Source organism: Macrotis lagotis, chromosome 8, assembly GCF_037893015.1.
Source record: "Macrotis lagotis isolate mMagLag1 chromosome 8, bilby.v1.9.chrom.fasta, whole genome shotgun sequence".
NCBI classification, from domain to species: domain Eukaryota; kingdom Metazoa; phylum Chordata; class Mammalia; order Peramelemorphia; family Peramelidae; genus Macrotis; species Macrotis lagotis.
Window position 1 is genome coordinate 66,618,161 of NC_133665.1, and position 18,170 is coordinate 66,636,330.

At 36.3% G+C, this 18,170-nt stretch overlaps 1 protein-coding gene and 1 pseudogene across 12 annotated transcripts in view; one reads left to right on the top strand and one right to left on the bottom strand.

Moving 5' to 3' along the window:
- RFX3 (regulatory factor X3) overlaps window positions 1–18,170 on the bottom strand; it is a 358,977-nt gene that overhangs the window by 275,890 nt on the left and 64,917 nt on the right. The window lies entirely within an intron of this gene.
- On the top strand, window positions 3,583–5,074 carry LOC141495751 (cytosolic non-specific dipeptidase pseudogene; annotated as a pseudogene).

Below are 18,170 nucleotides of genomic sequence, written 5' to 3' on the forward strand. Positions count from 1 at the left end.
ACAAATGAAAATATCCCTGTCGTATACTGGCCTAGGGAGACCACATCTGCAATCCAATTGTTCAGTTCTGGATGCTACTTTAAATAAAGGAAGTAATATGTTTAGCCTGGAGGAAAAAAAAAAAGATAAAGCAGGATATAATAGGGCTCTTCAAACATGTCACATTGAAAAATTACTAATCTGATTTTGCTTGAAACCAGAACCCAAAACCAGAATCCAAAACTTCATTTTGAAGAATAGGAATATGAGAAACAGAGAAGTGGAATGATTCACTGAAAGCATATTGAACAGAAATTGCAGAGAGGCAAATTTCAGTTCACCTAAAGTCAGTCAGAACTACAAAGTGTTGGGATAATACACACACACACACACACACACACACACACACACACACAAACATACACACGACATTTCCTAATTTCAAGGAGTTCAGAAACTAAATCTAATAATTCAAGCCATATGACAGAAAGTGTAGCCTCATAAGTAAGTTCTTCATCTCTGAAAGCATTCAAATGCAGTCTGGAGTCCACTAGAATCGAACATGGGCAGTGTAATATTCAATTAACAAAGAAATAGAAAATTGAACCAACATAAATGAACTTTTTCAGAATGATAATAAAGGATAGCTAGCTGCTATGGTATGCATGCCTATACTTCCTGCTACCAAGCAAACAAAGGCTGTTGGGATCACTCAAATTAAGGTTTTTCTGAGTGGAGCTTAAATTTAACACAAATATAGCAAACTCCTTGGTGGAGGGGCGGTGGGGGGGGGGGGACCAATCTTAGTCAGAAATTGAGCCAAGCTTCCTTGGTGATCAGCAGTAGGATCAGACTTTAGAAACATCCCTGAACTTTCAGCTGGGTCAAGATAGGGAAAAATCAGCTACAAGAAAATAAAGGACATGAAGAAGTCTATGTGGCATCTAGTTATAGATTAAACTGAAGGAGTACAAAACTACAGAGACATACCATTTATAAGATGAAGCTTGTTCTAAGAACTAGATATGGTATAAATATCACATCTTGTTCCATTATTATCATTCTCTATGAACTAACAATCAGTATGACCCAAATGAGAGTATAAAACGCATCTGGTCTTCCAGGATTAAATCAAAATGGAATGCAATATCAATATTCATTATAATTTATGAAGTATTTATTAAGTGCCTCCAATGTAACAAGGACTATTTTAAGCCCAGGAGGAGATAAAATATTCTATAGCTTTATGGAGTTCACAATCTAACAAAGTGATAAGAGATAGTTATAATACACAACACTATATTATAAGTACATTAAAGTGGTAGTAGCTATTATTGACTGGTGGATAAGGGAAGATTCTGTGGAGGAGACAGAATTGGAATTGTACATCAGAACAGGCCAAAAAGGGAAAAGAAGAAGAGCACTGCAGGCAAGGGAATGGTATAAACTAAAGCACCAAAGCAGGAGAACACAAAGTTTATTGAGGGGTCAGAGAAAATGGAGAATATTCATGTGAAATAAGACTGGAAAATGTTGTAGCAATTGTAGCAATTGCTTAATAGCAAACAAGGCAGTATGAATTTTCATAGGAGTCACTTATAAGGAGAAGACCATAATGAGCAGAGTTATGCACATAGTAAGAAGAACTGATTTTTGGAGGGAAACAGCAGGGATAAAAAGACCTGCAAGGAAGTTACTACAATAACCTCTTAACACCTTAAATTTATGAGCATTTATTTTATTACACATTTCATTTGATCTTCATACAACCCTAATATGAGGTTAATATGGAAGGTAAAACTGCAATAATTTATAAAGGGGAAATGGAGTCTCAGGAAAATTAAGTCATTTTGCCCAATGTTACACAGCCAGTGTAAGTGTCAGAAACTATATTCAAACCAAGGTTTTCTGGTTTCTAGTCTTGTATTTTTTCCATCACACAACGCTACCTTTGCCATACCATGTTAAAAACATTTTTCCTGGAGTGGTCCCTTTAGAATTGAAGATAAAAAAGCAGGTGCACTCTGGTCAGGCCCTCAACCATGTATATGGAAAAGCAATATATATATATATATATATATATATATATATATATATATATATATATATATATATATATATATATCAAGGAACAATAATGAGTATGCAACAAAGAATAAAAATGCACAATCAAATGATTTGGCACCGTTATGGATAATTTGGAAGAAAGAAGGAATGGGCAGGCAAGTTGGTAAGTAGAATTACAAGCAGGGAGGTTCTTTTTCGAGAACAAGACTTTAGTGGCATGACCACAAACACCAATGAGAGCAACAAATCAAGAGCAAGTTGAAAGGCAGCATGTCATTCTCAAAATAGTCTTGTGCTTGCAGTTAGGAGGCAAGTGTCTTGAATCATGGCTGTGGCTATAAAAACACTCACACTACCCACCTCATAAGGTTTTTTGAAAAGTATTTTGTTAATATTAAAATCAATCATACAAAAATCATTTATTTAATATTGACCATGTTCATGACATTGTGGTAATTGTTGAGTATATGAAAGAGGTCAAAGATCTCTTTTGGTTCAACAAACATATAGACTCAACTTCTGGCATAAGAGCTCACTGTACCCACAAAACTGCTGGGAAAGCTGGAAAATGTTATGGCAAAAACTAGGCATAGACCCACATCTCACATCCTAAACCAAAATAAGGTCAAAATGGGTAAAGGATTTAGACATACAGGGTGATACTACAAACCAATTAAGAGATTAAGAAAAACTCTGTTGAATCTAAGGAAAGGAGAAGAAATTTATGAACAAACATGAAACATTATAAACTGTACAATGGATGATTTTGACTATATTAAATTAAAAAGGTTTTGTACTAATAAAACCAATGCAGCTAAGATTCCAAGGAAAATAGAAAGCTGGGGCACAATTTTTCACAGTTAGTGTTTCTGATAAAGACCTCATTTCTAACATAAAAAACTGAATCAAATTAATCAAGTTAAAGGCTATGAAAGGTTATGAAAGGAATACAAAAAGCAGTTTGCAAATGAAGAAATTAAAGCTACATATAGTCATATGAATAAATGGTCCAAATCACTATTGATTAGAGAATTTCAAATTAAAACAACTATGATACCACCTTAAATCTACCAGACAGGCTATGATGACAAAAAGGGGAAATGATCAATGCTGGGGAAGATGTGGGAAGATTGGGATGGGTAGAATTTGAACTGATTTATCCATTCTAAAACTATACCCAAAGTGCAATAAAACTGACCCAGCAAAACCAACAGTAGGCCTATATTCAAAAGAAATTATAAATAATGGGAAAAGTTTCACATGGTCAAATATATTTATAGCTCTTTTTGTAGTGGCAAAGAATTGAAAATTGAGGGGATACCCGCCAGTTGGGGAATGGCTGAACAAGTTATAGTATACAGATGTTATGGAGCTGTTCTACAAGAAACCATGAGTGGTGGGACTTAGAGAAGGTTGGAAAGAATTACATTAACTGATGCTGAGTAAAGGAAGTAAAACCAAGCTCAGTGGTACATTGAGATTTCAAGCATTAGGCACAATCTTCTCAGCATTTCCAGTCATTCATTGAATCAGAAAATGCCTAAGCTCACTTAACTATTTAGTTATACTGATAAACACCAGGATCAATACAAAAAGAAGATTGCAGAATGGAAATCAATCCAGAGTGTTTTGATGGAAGTTGCAGCTGCAAACATAAAACAAATAGGTGGCACAATTGAGCTGATAGAGACTGGGAAAGAAAAGCTCCATAATGGCCTAGAAATACCTCTTCCTCCAATTTTACTTGACACACTGAGTTCAGATCCTCAGAAGGAAACCATATGTATCTGGATGTACAATCAGCAGCCCTGGAGGATGGCTGGAACAGTGAGCCCTTCACAGTGGTAGAAAGAGATGGAAAACTGTATGGAAGAGGTGAACTGATGACAAGGGACCAGTACTTGGCTGGTTAAAAGTCCTTGAAGCTTTCCAAAAAAATTAAAGTAGTATATCCCTGTCAACATCAAATTTTGTCTAGAAATCATGGAGGATTCTGGTTCAGAAGGCCTGGATGACTTGATAGATTCCAAAAAAGATACTTTCTTCAAAGATGTGGATTGTGTTACTAGTTGGGGAAAAATAAACGCTGTATTACATATGGCCTCAGAGGAATTTGCTGCATTTTTTTATAGAGGTAGAATGCTCTGACAAAGATCTTCATTCTGGTGTGTATATGGTAGTTCAGTGCATGAAGCTATGCCTGATCTCATTACTCTGATGGGCTCCTTGATGGACTGAAAGGGTCGTGTTTTCATCTCTGTATTAATGAAGCAGTGGCTCATGTTACTGATGAGGAGTGTTTGTTGTATGAAAAGACTGACCTTGATTTGGAAGAATATGCAAATGATGTAGGAGCAGAGTTACTTTTCCATGACCCAAAGGAAAAAAAAATCTTAGTGCACAGATGGAGATATCCATCTCTCTCTCTCCCCCCATGGAATTGAAGGAGCCTTCTCTGTAACAGGAGCTAAAACTGTGAATCCCCAAAAAGTGATTAGCAAGTTCTCAATAAGACTGGTACCAGATATGGTACCCGAGGGTGTCAAAAAAGCAAGTTTTAAGTTACTTGAATGCAAAGTTTGCTGAGTGAAGAGTCCCAACAAATTCAAGGCATACATGGATCACGGTGGAAAACCCTGGGTGTCTGACTTCAATCATTCCCCATTATCTGGATGGGAGAAAAGCCCTGAAAAGAGTTTTTGGTGTTGAACCAGACTTGACCAGGGGGGGGGCAGTATTCCTGTGACCTTGACCTTCCAGGAGGTCACTGGTAAAAATGTAATGCTTCTGTCTGTTGGATGAGATGATGGTGTTCATTCACAAAATAATAAAAAAAAAAACTCAATAGGCATAACTACATAGAAGGGACCAAAATTCTGGGTTCATACCTGTATGAAGTATGTCAACTGAACTGAGTCAAATATTTGACACTTTGGAGAGACATCTAACCAGAAAGTTGGTTAATCTGGTCATTGGATCATTTTTCATTAGAAGGCCTCTTATTTTTCTCTTTTCTCTCTATTAAGACAAATACCTACAAAAGCCTGGAACATCTGTCATTACTATACATACTATACACATTCCTATTTTGTAAAATTGGAACCACTTGTGGAGACACAAGACTGTCACATATTTATATTTTACTTCCAAGGAGGCTCTGAATTTACATGTTATTGTCTCGGTGCTCTGTTTCCAACATTGCTATGAAATTACCCCCCCCAAAGGATATTCCACTAAAACAGGAATTTTTAACCTTGTCTGTGTCACAGACCTTTTGAGCAGTCTGATGGAGTAGATTAATATTCTCTCTTCTAAAATTATAATTGAAGAAAATGATGAATTTTCTTTAGAAGTTAGCAAAAAAAGATTTCCCCCTTAGATAAGTTCATAGATCCTCTAAATTCTATTCTTGAACCCCAGGTTAAGAATTCCTAATCTAAAAAAAAATTAAGTCCTCTTTAAAAATGTTACTGAAAGGGGCCACTAGGTGGCACAGTGGATAAAGCACTGGCCCTGGAGTCAGGAGTACCTGGGTTCAAATCTGGTCTCAGACACTTAATAATTACCTAGCTGTGTGGCCTTGGGCAAGCCACTTAACCCCATTTGCCTTGCAAAAACCTGAAAAAGAATGTTATTGAAAGCTCTTGGCCCAAAATACAAGGATTAAAATTTTATAGCCTGGATAATAAAAATCAACATTAGTAACAAGTTTTTGATTTTCTTTTAAAAGAATAGCCTTTTAACTATTTACCACATTCTTTGTCTATTTTATTCCTTATCTGAGTAGTCTTTTTTTTTAAAAGCTGATTCACCTAGCTATTAAAGGAAATATTTAAGAGTATGGCTTTTGTTAACATCTCATTTTCTTGCTGCATTTCAATGTGTCATTAATTCTCTTCAAAATTTTGGCAATTGGTCTTTCCTGTCTTTAGACAATGACAAACCCCATTGAACTTAATCAGAATAATTCCTTTTTTTCATGTGTGTGCTGCTAAATAAAAATTTTAAATGAAAAAAGGAAGTAAAAAGCAAGAAAACATTGTACACATTAACACTGTCAACTGATCAGTTATAATGGAGGTAGGTCTTTCTCAGCAATTTAGAGATCAAGTACAACCCTGAGAGACCTGTTATGGACAATGCCATCCACAACCAGAGTGGGGGGGAATAACACCACTGCCTCTTGTTTTTCCTTCCTAAGTCATGGCTTCCTTTCTTTTCCCTTAGTCTTAATTCATATATATATATATATATATATATATATATATATATATATATATATACACACAAATATATATTAGTTATTTTGCAAATATTAAACAAAAATGTACATGTACAACTTTGTACAACTTTACCAGACTGTTCACTGCCAAGTGGAAGGGTGGAGGAAGGGAAGGTGGTAGAAAATGTGTAACTTATAAATTTGTAAATGGATAAATGCTGAAAAACTAAAACTAAAACTAAAATATATTTTTAAAAAGGTAGACTAATTAAAAGAACATGAAATATTTTGTTGGATTTATGCAAAAAGGAAAATGTATAACTAAACAATAGAGAATATTGTAGATTGTATAATGAATGATTTTGACTATATCAAATTAAAAAGTTTTTTATTAGAAGGAAGGCAGAAAGCTGGGAAATAATTTTCACAGCTAAAGTTTCTGATAAAGGATTCATTTCTAAAATAGAGAACTGAATCAAATTCATAAGATTTTGGGTCATTCCCCAATTTATACTCAAAGTTTTAGATGAAGAAATAAAAGCTATTTATAGCTTTTACAAATGTTTCCAAACATTACTGATTTGAGAAATTCAAATTAAAACAGCTATGAGGTAACACTTCATAACTATCAGATTGGCTAAGATGACAAAAAGGAAAACGATCAATTTTGGTGAGGATGTAGGAAAACTGGGATACTGATCCACTGTTGGTAGAACTGTATACTGATCCTATCTTTCTGGAGAGCAATTTGGAACTATGCCCAAAAAACCAAAAAACTGATCATTCCCTTGGATCCAGAAATACCAACACTAAATCTTTATCCCAAAGAAATCATAAAAAATGGAAAGTCACATTTTCAAAGATATTTAAAGCAGCTCTTTTTATAGTAGCAAAGAATTGGAAATTGAGCGGATGCCCATCAATTGAGGAATGAATTGGAATATGAGTGTTATGAAGTACTATTGTTCTATAAGAAATCATGAGTAGTCAGCCTTTAGAGAAGCCTGAAAAGACTTATATGAACTGATGCTGAGTGAAGTGAGTAGAACCAGGAGAATACTGTATACCTTAACAGTAAAACTTAGATGATCAACTATGATGGATGCAGCTACTCTCAGAAGTTCAGAGATCAAGGACAATGCTTAAAGACCTGCTTTGGAAAATCATATCTACATCCAGAGTTTAAAACTATGGAGTATGAATGCAGAGCAAATCATATTATATTCACTTTTTAAAATTTATCTTTTTCCTTTCTTTCTCATTTTTCCTTTTTCATTTTTTTCTTTCCCCTTAGTTTTAATTCCTCTTTCACAACATAAATATGGAAATAAGTTAAACATGACTGTACAGAAAATAAAATAAAATTTCAATTAAAAATGTATTTTAATATTAAAATCAATCAAAAATCATATTTAGTACCTACCATGTACCAAGCACTGTGATGCATGCTGAGAATATTAATAAGAGGCTAAAGATTGCCCTTGCCCTCAAGGACCTACAAGAAGACAACAAACAAATACAAACAGGCTATATACAACACAAATAGGAAATAATTTAGAGAAGGAAAGCACAGGAATTAAATAGAGGAAAACTGGTAAAAGCTTCTGTGATTTTAATTGGAACTTAAAGAAACCAGGAAAGGAAGAGTATTCCAGGCATGGGGGACAACCAGACAAAATACTCCAAATGGAAAGATGAAATATTTTAAATTTCAGGAGACCGCTGTCAAAGGATCACAAAGTATGTAGCAGGGAGTAAGGAGTAAGAAAAACAGAAAGGTAGAAGAGTGCTGTGTTAATGGACTTTGAATGCCAAACAAAGCATTTGTGATACTGAAGAAACAAAGTCATTGGAGTTTCCTGAACTTTGGGTTAGTGACATTTTTTATTTTTGTGGTTGAAGGAAGGATGAATAGGAGTGAGGAGAAACTGAAGACAGGCAGACCATTAGTAGGATATTCCAATAGTCCAGGTGTGAGGTAATAAGGGCCTGCATTAGAGTGGTGATAGTATCAGAAGAGAGAGATTGCTGAGATGAAATTGTCAGATCTTGGCAACAGACTATTAGGTTGTGGACCTGAGGAACTGGATGAAGATGCCATCTATGGTAATAGGACAGGAATGAGGGTTGGTTATGAGACAGACTTTGTTAACCTCATGGATAATGAAACCATGTGAGATAATGGGATTACCAAGTAGTTTAGTGTCAGGAGAGGAGAGAACCCAGGCTAGAACTTTGTAGAACATCTACAGTTGAAGGCATGATCTGGATGAAGATCTGGCAAAGGAGAAAGACGAAATCATCAGCTAGTTAGGAGGAGAATCAGGAGAGAACACTATTTGGAAACCCTAAAGAAAAGAGAGTATATCAAGGGGAAAAGAGTGATCAACAGTGTCAAAGATTGCAGAGAAGTTGAGAATGGTGTCATTGTTGTTCAATCATGTTCAACTCTTCATGACTTCATTTGGGATTTTTCTTGGTAAAGATACTGGAGTTGTATACTATTTCCTTCTTTAGTTCATTATATAGAGGAGAAGACCGAGGCAAACAGATTAATTGGATTGCCCAGAGTCACAATTTGAGTCCAGTCTGAGGCTGGATTTGAACTAATGAGTATAAGTCTTTCTGACTCCAAGTCCAGTGTTAGATTCACTGCACCACTGAACTAAGGAGAATAAGGATTGAGAAAAAAAAAACATTGGTTTTGGCTATTAAGAAATCACTAATAATTTTGGAGATAGAAGTTTTGGTGGCATTATGAGATTGGAAGCCATATTTTAAGGGGTTAATTAAGAGAGGAGAAAAATGGAGGGATGTATTGTAGATGACCTTTTCAAGATTAGCCACAAAGAGAAAAGATAAAGAATGACAATTCTACAAAAGGTAAGTTACTTTTGGTTATGTGGGAAGAGACTACAATTTCACCATGTAGAGAGAACTCCTTACTGATAAGACCAACAATTGTAACTGATTTTTTAAATTTATTTTTATTTTATTTTATTTTTTATTTTTTGCAAGGCAATTGAGGTAAGTGAGTTGCCCAGGGTCACACAGTTAGGTAATAATTGTCTTGAGACTGTATTTGAATTCAGGTCCTCCTGACTCCAGGGCTGGTGCTGTATACACTGTACCACCTAGTTGCCCCTGTAACTTATACTTTTAAGAAAATCAGCACAATACATATGTTAAGTAAATTGCCCAAGGCCAAACCTAGGATGTGTGAGAGGCAGGACTAGAACTTATTATCATGATTTCCGTACATCTCTGTGCAAGCATTATTATCCCTATTGTATAGTGATAGAATACAGAAATGAATTTATTTTTCCCCCCAAACCCTTTCCTCTAACAAATACCACTTTACTTTAAATCACCTAGATTTACAATCCATTTTTGAAGGACTTTGAATGCCAAACAAAGCCCCAAGGCCATCCTTCTTTTCACTATGCCATGCTTCAACTCTAAAGTAAGTTATTATGTAAATAAATGAATTTTCCTGGGAAGCAGAGGGTATGGTCCTTTGAATGCCCTACTGGAAAATGACAAGAGACCAAGAAATATAAGGATACGGCTTTTTCAGGGATGCTTGAATCACTACATAATTTGTAGAGGCTCTGAACTTATGAATAGTTTTTTTGCAGAGACAATCGACTTCCCCCCATAGTATACAAAGTCTTGGTCCTTTTTCCTAAACCAGTCATTTGCATAGACCAACAATGAGAGAATAAAAAATTGGGGAACCCTGACCCCCAGAACTATATGGTGATTACAAGGCAAAAAGTTCATTGCTTGATTATGGTCTAAACTACAGAGATGAAGAAGATTTAAGTAACATTCTGGATCCCATAAGTTAAGGGAAACTTATTAAATGAGCCTTGAACCAAGAAGGAGATTTTATATATAAATATGGAGAGAGAGAGAGAGAGAGAGAGAGAGAGAGAGAGAGAAGATAGATGAACAATGAACAGACAAATAGGAATCTCCCACTTCCTGCTCGTGAGGTGAAAAATTTCAGTCAAGTCCCTGAAATAGCAAAACTAAACATTTCCCCCCCAATTCTAGGCTAAAGGTCTTTGAAGGAGCACAAACAGTATCCTGTTTGAAAGTTGCTGCTGAGCTAGATGTTGGAGATGGAGAGACTACAGTTACCCATTGAGGGAGTTGTTGCAGAGTCAGCAACATTTTAGTATATCTAAAATCAGACACAGAATTTCAAATCTGAGTTCATGGGGAAGCCAGTATTGAAAGGGGTAAGAGACAGAGAAACTGAATGGTAAGGGTCACAAACAGAACCAGCTGGGGAATAAAACTATGATGATATGTTATCTGACAATGAATTAAGAATAAAATATATGCTAATCTTACTAAAAATAATTACCTAGGGATAAAAATACCCTGAAAGCAATGATAAGAGCTTATTGAATAAGTGATTGAATTGAATTGAATAAGTGATTGAATAAATGATAACTCTTCGAAATACTGAAAAGTTAAAGAGTTCCATCAGTTGGATCTAAGCATAAGCAAAATAATTGCTAAAGCTCCCTTCTAGTTCTAAGATTTTAATATAAATTACAATTTTAAACACTTAAACAGGAAGATAAAATAATTATTCACTTTCACAAAAATTACTTGCTTGGTGTTCTGATAACATTTTTATTTTTTTATTCTCATTTTGTACAAATGTTTTTTTTACATTAATAAAATATTCTTGTTTAAGAGTAAACAAAATACCCCCATCCCCCTCATGAATATAGACTTGCTTGAGTGATAAAGTAAAGGGGAGAGAAAAAAAATTAAAATTAAAAAAAAATAAAAATATTAATTGTAGGTATGGCCAGGTAGCCCAATGGACAAAGCACCAGTCCTGGAGCCACGAGCACCCGAGCCCACATCCAGCCCCGTAGACCCAACAATCACCCAGCCGTATGACATGCAAGCCACCCGATCCCCACTGCCCTGCAAAAACCAAAAAGAAGAAAAAAAAGACCTAAAATAAAATAAAATAGTAATAATAGTAGGGGTGGCTGGGTAGCAGACAGAGCATTGGCCCTTGAGCCAGGAGCACCCGGGTCCAAATCAGGTCTCAGACACTCAAAGATCACCCCGCTATGTGGCCCCAGGCAGGCCACCCAGGCCCATTTGCCCTGTAACCCCCCAAATAATAATAATAATAATAATAATAATAATAATGATAAATGTGCTTCAGTCTTTGTTCCAACACCAACAACTCTGGCATGGGTGGATTGTATTCTTTATGGTAAGTCCATCGCAAAAGTTACTTCCATATTTTTCCAACATTGCCATTGATGATCACAACTCTCTCCTTTCTTATTTCTTCACTACCATGTACTATATTTTCTCTCTCCTTTCACTCTGACTCTGCTGTAGGGTAGCTGAGTGGTGCAGCAGACAGATCCCTGGTCCTGGGGCCAAGAGGCCCTGAGCCCCCATACCACCCCTTAAGCCCAGAATCCATCTGGCCCCATGGTCCTGGACAGGCCTTCCAATCCCAGCCCCTTGCAAGAAGTAAAAAAGAAAATGTGTTATATCTGACCATGCTCCCCCCATGGTCCATCCTCTCCTCCTTTATTCACATCCCCACCCCTTCCCTCTGCTCCCCCCTCCTTCTTACTCCAGATGCCTATACCCCATTGAGTATATATGCTGTTTCCTCTCCTAGCCACCTCTGAAGGTTCCCTCATTCCCCCTTGCCTCTCCCCTTCTATATCATTGCAATAGCTCATTGTAATAAAAAAAATCTTATTATATGAAATTTCTTGGCTTATTCCTCCCCTCTCCTTTTTCTTTCTCCCATTACATTTCCTTTTCTATTGACTCCATTTTTACGCCATATTTTTATCTCCAAATTCAGCTTTCTCCTGTGCTTCAACTATAAAAGCTCCCTCTACCTGCTCTGTTAACTGACAAGGTTCATATGAGTAATTATCAGTGTCATTTTTCTGTGCAGGAATGCATGCAGTTCATCATCATTAAGTCCCTCATATTTTCCCCCTCTCCTCCAAACTCCATGCTTCACCTGAGTCCTGTATCTGAAGATCAAACCTTCTGTTCAGCTCTGGCCATTCCAAAAGGAACATTTGAAATTCCCCTGGTTCATTGAAAGTCCATCTTTTTCCCAGGAAGAGGACATTCAGCCTTGCTGGGTAGTTCATTCGTGGCTGCATTCTAAGCTCTTTTGCCTTCTGGTATATTATATTCCAAGCCCTACGAGCTTCCAATGTAGTTGCTGCTAAGTCCTGTGTGATCCTGACTGCAGCTCCACGATATTTGAACTGTGTCCTTCTGGCTGCTTGTAATATTTTCTCTTTGACTTGCTAGTTCTGGAACTTGGCTATAATATTGCTAGGGGTTATTTTTTAGGATTTCTTTCTCGCGGAGATTGGTAGATTCTCTCCATTTCTATTTTGCCCTCTGCTTCTAGAATATCAGGGCAATTTTCCTGTAGTAATTCTTTGAAAATGATGTCAAGGCTCTTTTCCTGATCATGACTTTCAGGTATTCCAATAATTTTTAAATTATCTTTCCTAAGTCTGTTTTCCATATCAGTTGTTTTTTCAATGAGATATTTCACATTTTCTTCTAATTTTTCATTTTTTTTTTTTGGTTTTGAAGTATTGATTCCTGATTTTTGGTACATTCATCAAACTCCCTGAATTCTATTCTTTGTCTGAAGGATTTGTTCTCCTCAGAGAGTTTTCTTATCTCTTTTTCCATCTGGCCAATTTTGCTTTTTAAAGCATTCTTCTCCTCAGTAACTTTCTGAACTGTTTTATCCATTTGACCTAAGCTGGTTTTTAGCATGCTATTTTCTTCAGCATTTTCTTGGATTTCCTTGACTAAGCTGCTGACTTCATTTTCATGTTTTTCCTGCATCTCTCTCCTTTCTTTTCCCAGTTTTTCTTCCAACTCCCTCATTTGATTTTCAAAATCTTTTTTGAGCTCTGTCATAGCCTGAGCCCAGTATATGTTTTTCTTAGAGTCTTTAGATGCAGGAGCTTGTGCTTCCTCATCTTCAGACTGAGTATTTTCATCCTTTTTGGGCTCATATGCAAAATATTTCTCAATGGTCTTCCTCTTGTTTCTCTGCTTGCTCATTTTCCCAGCCTGGGCCTGGTTTTGGGGTGCTTCCTGAGCTTTTGGGGCACGTCCACAAGGGTCTCAGTGTGTGAGGCTCTGTCCTCCCTCCTGGTCTATGAATGACCATAAGCGCCCCCCTCTGCCACAGGGTTGAGGTGGGGGGGGGGGGGCCCTGCTGTTTTATGGGGGGCCCTAGACTGGGATCAGGGTCTGAATGTGGTCAGAGCCCCAGAGTCCTGTTCCAGAGGCAGAGGACAGAGCTCTGCAGTCTCTCTCTCTTCACTCCCCTCCCTCAGCTCAATGGGCTCATGCCCTGGGGGCTGCTCCTTAAGGACTCCACCTGCTTCTGTTTCTGGATCAGGGCTGTGGAAAGACCATGCTGCTTGCTGTGTGCTCTGAGGGCTAGGCTCCACGTGCTCCCTTTGGCAGAGTTCCCCCACTGTTCCCCCACTTTGTGCCTGGTGCTCCCCGGGGTGCAGCTCAGAAGACTCCCCCACTGCTGTGAGCTGAGGCTCCCAGCACCCTGGGGCTGCCTCTGGGAGGCTGAAGTTCTTTAGCTCTGGAGGGCCACCCCTCTGGTGGGCCACCCCTCCGATCCTGGGGAACAGAGTCTTTCTGCTCTTTTCCAGGTTACCTTGAGTAGAAGAACTGCCTCATTGGGTCCCTCTGTGGGTTCTATCTCTCGAAAGTTTAGTTAGAATTCTTAGTTTCAAGTTTTCTCAGAGAGCACCTAAGACTCAAGATCCCTTCTTGTTGCCATTTTGACTCTGCCCCTCCCCATAACATTTTAATAAACTCCACAGCATTTACAGATTTGATTTTTATAAGAGAATATAACTTGTAAAACCTAATCTGTATAAAATAAACTTACTAGTCAATCAAAAATGGACTGTAAATCTAAATGATTTGAAGGAAAGTTGTGTTGGGTAGAGGAGAGGTTTTGGGGGGAGGGAAATAAATTGATTTCTGTATTCTATCACTATTCAATAAGCCTTCAAATACAATCAGGTGGTAGCCCACATTTGGGAGAGTAGAGTGGCCTCTCTGCCAAGAAAGTGAATTCTCTGGATCTCAGTTTCCCCATCAGTAAAAGGAAGGGTTTGGACTAGGTGACTTCTGAAGAGCCTTCTTTTATAGCCTAAATTTACCATACTAAATGAATGATAAGATCATACATGAGAGTCTAGAAAACTGAGTTCTGATCTCAGTGTGCCCTCTTATCTGGATGACCCCAAGAAAATTATTTCAATTTTCTGAGTCCTAGTTTCTTCATCTGTCAAATGAAAATATGATTAAATAACATTATATGTATATAGTCTAATTACAAGGTTAGCATTATGTTATTTCCAAAAGATTCATACAATTCTTACAAATGTGTATTGGCACTACTACTAGGTTTATTTCCCAAAGAGAATATAAAAAATGGAAAAAGGCCCACATGTATAAAAATATTTATAGCAGTTTTTTGTAGAAGCAAAAAAAAAATGGTAACAGGGAAATATCCATTAATTGGGGAATGGCTAAACAAGTTGAGGTATATGGACATGATGGAGAACTATTGTCTGTAAGAAATCATGAACAGATAAAAAAAGACTTACGTGAACTGATGCTGAGTGAAGTGAGAAGAACAAGGAGAATATTGTACACATTAATAGCAACATTGTTATGATCTGCTATGATAGACTTAAGACCTTCCCACAGTACAATGATCAAAGACAATTCTAAGAGTTGTGACTGAAGATATAATCCACATCCAGAGAAAGAACTATAGTCTGAATATAGACCAAAAGCAAACTATTTTCACTTTTTAAAATTTGTTTTTTCAATTTTTTTCCTTCTCATGTTTTTCTCCTTTTGTTCTGATTCTTCTTTCACAACCTGACTAATATGTAAATATGTTTAACATAGTTGTATAAGGATAACCTATATAAGATAACACCCTGTAAAGGGGAGGGGGGGCGGGAAAGAAGGGAAGGAGAAAAATGTGAAATTCAAAATAGGGGGGGCGGGAAAGAAGGGAAGGAGAAAAATGTGAAATTTAAAATGTCAAAAAAAGAATGTTGTTAACTATCTTTACATGTAATTGAAAAAATGAAAATAATGAATAAATAAATGTGTATTGGAGATTGTTGTTGTTCAGTTATTTCCAATCTCTGTAACAAAATTTGGCAGAGATACTGGAGTAGTTTGCCATTTCCTTCTCCAACTCATCTGAGAAAACTGAAGCAAACTAGGTTAAATAACTTCCCAGGTCACACAGTAAGTGTCTGAGGTCAGATTTGAACTTACAAAGATGAGTCTTCCTGACTCCAGGAGTGGCACTCTATCTACTATATCACATAGCTACTCCTATATTGAAGATTAGCATGATAATTAGTCATTATAGTAAAATCAAAGGCTACAATAATTATACAAAATAAAATCTACCTAAAGAACAAATAAAATATCTATTAAAATTATTTTAATATAATAAACCACTCATAAAAAGTTAAGGAGAGTACCTGATGCTGATTCTAATGAGAATACACAGTATTTCTATGTTCCTTTCTCTATTCATGAAGTTATATTTTAATAATCATACATAGCATTTGTAAGCAATAAATGATAATGTCGATGAGTTAATAATTGCAGTTTTTAGCAATCACATGAAATACATTATTCTATACTTTACACATAGAAGGTACTTGAGGAATGTTTGCTGCATCAAATTCTTACACACTTTTAAGACTGCATGTATTTAGATGCTAAGAGCGATTCATCTAAAACATTTAAATACTAATTGCAGCTCTGAGAAAATTTCAGAATTGTTTTTCTTTAAACATTTATGTCTCTAGAAGATATGTTAAAATTCTTTAAACAAGAACTACAGCTTGAAGCTGATAGTGGTAACAAATAAAAGCACATTTCATTATTCTTTAACAGAGATAACACTTAAGAATAATTTCACGAGTTTGCACAATGGGTTTTTATGCTATACATCATCTATATTTTACTGTTTAAAATGTAATTCCACAAATAGATTTGAAAATAAAAATAGGGCATTTAATATTTAACAAATGTTTATAAGTAGGAAAATTTAATAGGAACTGTATTAATCAATCAATAAGCATTTACTACTACAGGAACTATGCTAAGCAATGGAGATACAAAGAAAGACCAAAACACCAGCCATGACCTCAAGGAATTTCTGTGCCAGTGAGAGAGACAATATGTAAATAACTAGGTACAAGCAAGATAGATAAATCTCAAGAGGACAGGTGCTAATCTTAAGGGGGATCCAGAAAGGCCTCTTACAGAAGGTAGGATTGGAACTGAGTTTTAAAGGAAGCCAGCAAAACAGACATAGAATTGAATAGGGAGAACATTCCAGGCATAGTGACAGCCAGTGCAAAAGGCACTGAGGTAAATGGAGGGCCATTTGAGTAAAAAGACAAATAGACTAGGGTAGCTAGATGGGACCCGAGTTCAAATCGAGTCTCAGGCACTTAATACTTACTTAGCTGTGTGAGCTTGAGCAAATCACTTGTCCCCATTTCCTTGCAAAGAACAACAACAAAAACAAAAGGCAAATAAACCAAAATAACTGAATCAAAAAGTAGAGGGGAAGAAAAATATAAGACCACTGGAATGGTAAGGGACAAGTCTTAAAGAACTTTAAATGACAAAAAGAAGACAACATTTTGACTTGGAGGTAATAAAGAATTACTAGAATTACTGACTAGAAGGAGGCTGCTAGTCAGATCTACACTTCAGAATAATCACTTTGGTAGCTGAGTGCAGTGGGGAGAAGCAAGGAAGGGAAACCAATTAGAAGTCTATTGCAATAATCTAGATGAGAAATGATGAAGGCCTCAATAGGTGAGATTATAGTGAGGAGCTGAGATTGCAAACTTGGATAACTGGCAGGATAGAGTTCTCTTCAACAGTAATAACTAGTTAGAGGTGAGAGTTTTGGAGAAAAGATAATGAGTTCTGTTTTAGATATACTGAGTTTGAGATGTTCAGAGAATATTCAGTTTGAGAATTTCAAAAACAGTTGGTAATATTTAGACTTTAGTTGGAGAATAACAAAGATTGGGTGATAACTGATATAGATAATTAAACTGTGAGAACTGAAGAAATCTTCAAAGGGGAAAGCATAAATGGACCAAGACAAAGCCTTAAGAAATATTCAGGGCTAGAGGATGAAACATGGATGAAAATCTAGAGGAAAAAAAGAATGAAAAGAAGCAGGCAGACAGGTAACAAAAGGAGTGTAGAGAGTAGATTCATGAAAATGTGAAGAGGAGAGAGAATCCAAGAAATGATCAACAGTTTCAATGATTATAGATTAGACAATTATTGGCACTTAAGAAGTCTCTGGGCAGTTATAATTGGATGAGATCAGAAGTCAGTCAGATTGCAGAGATTTAGAAGCCAGTGAGTGGAGAGAAAATTAGGGTATATTTGTTTTTTCTAAGTTTGTTTACTGGGGAAGGGACAGAAAGATATTAGACAACACTAGTAGGGACAGTAGAATCAACAGAGAGTTTATAGTCTGAAAACTTTCCTTTAGAAATTTATAATTTCAAAATTGATCTGAATTCCATAACATTATCATCTTTGCTATCATTTGGTAAATTAATTTAGGAGCACATCTGATTATTTTGTACTTAGTAAACTATTAATTCTCATTTAACTATGAACAGATTATCCACAGGAAATTTGCTTTCAAGTTTAGAGGCAGCATTTTAAATAGAGGTGATTTAATTATTTTTTCCTGAAAATTCAGTTCAACTTTGTATGGCAGGAAAAACACTATGCATGT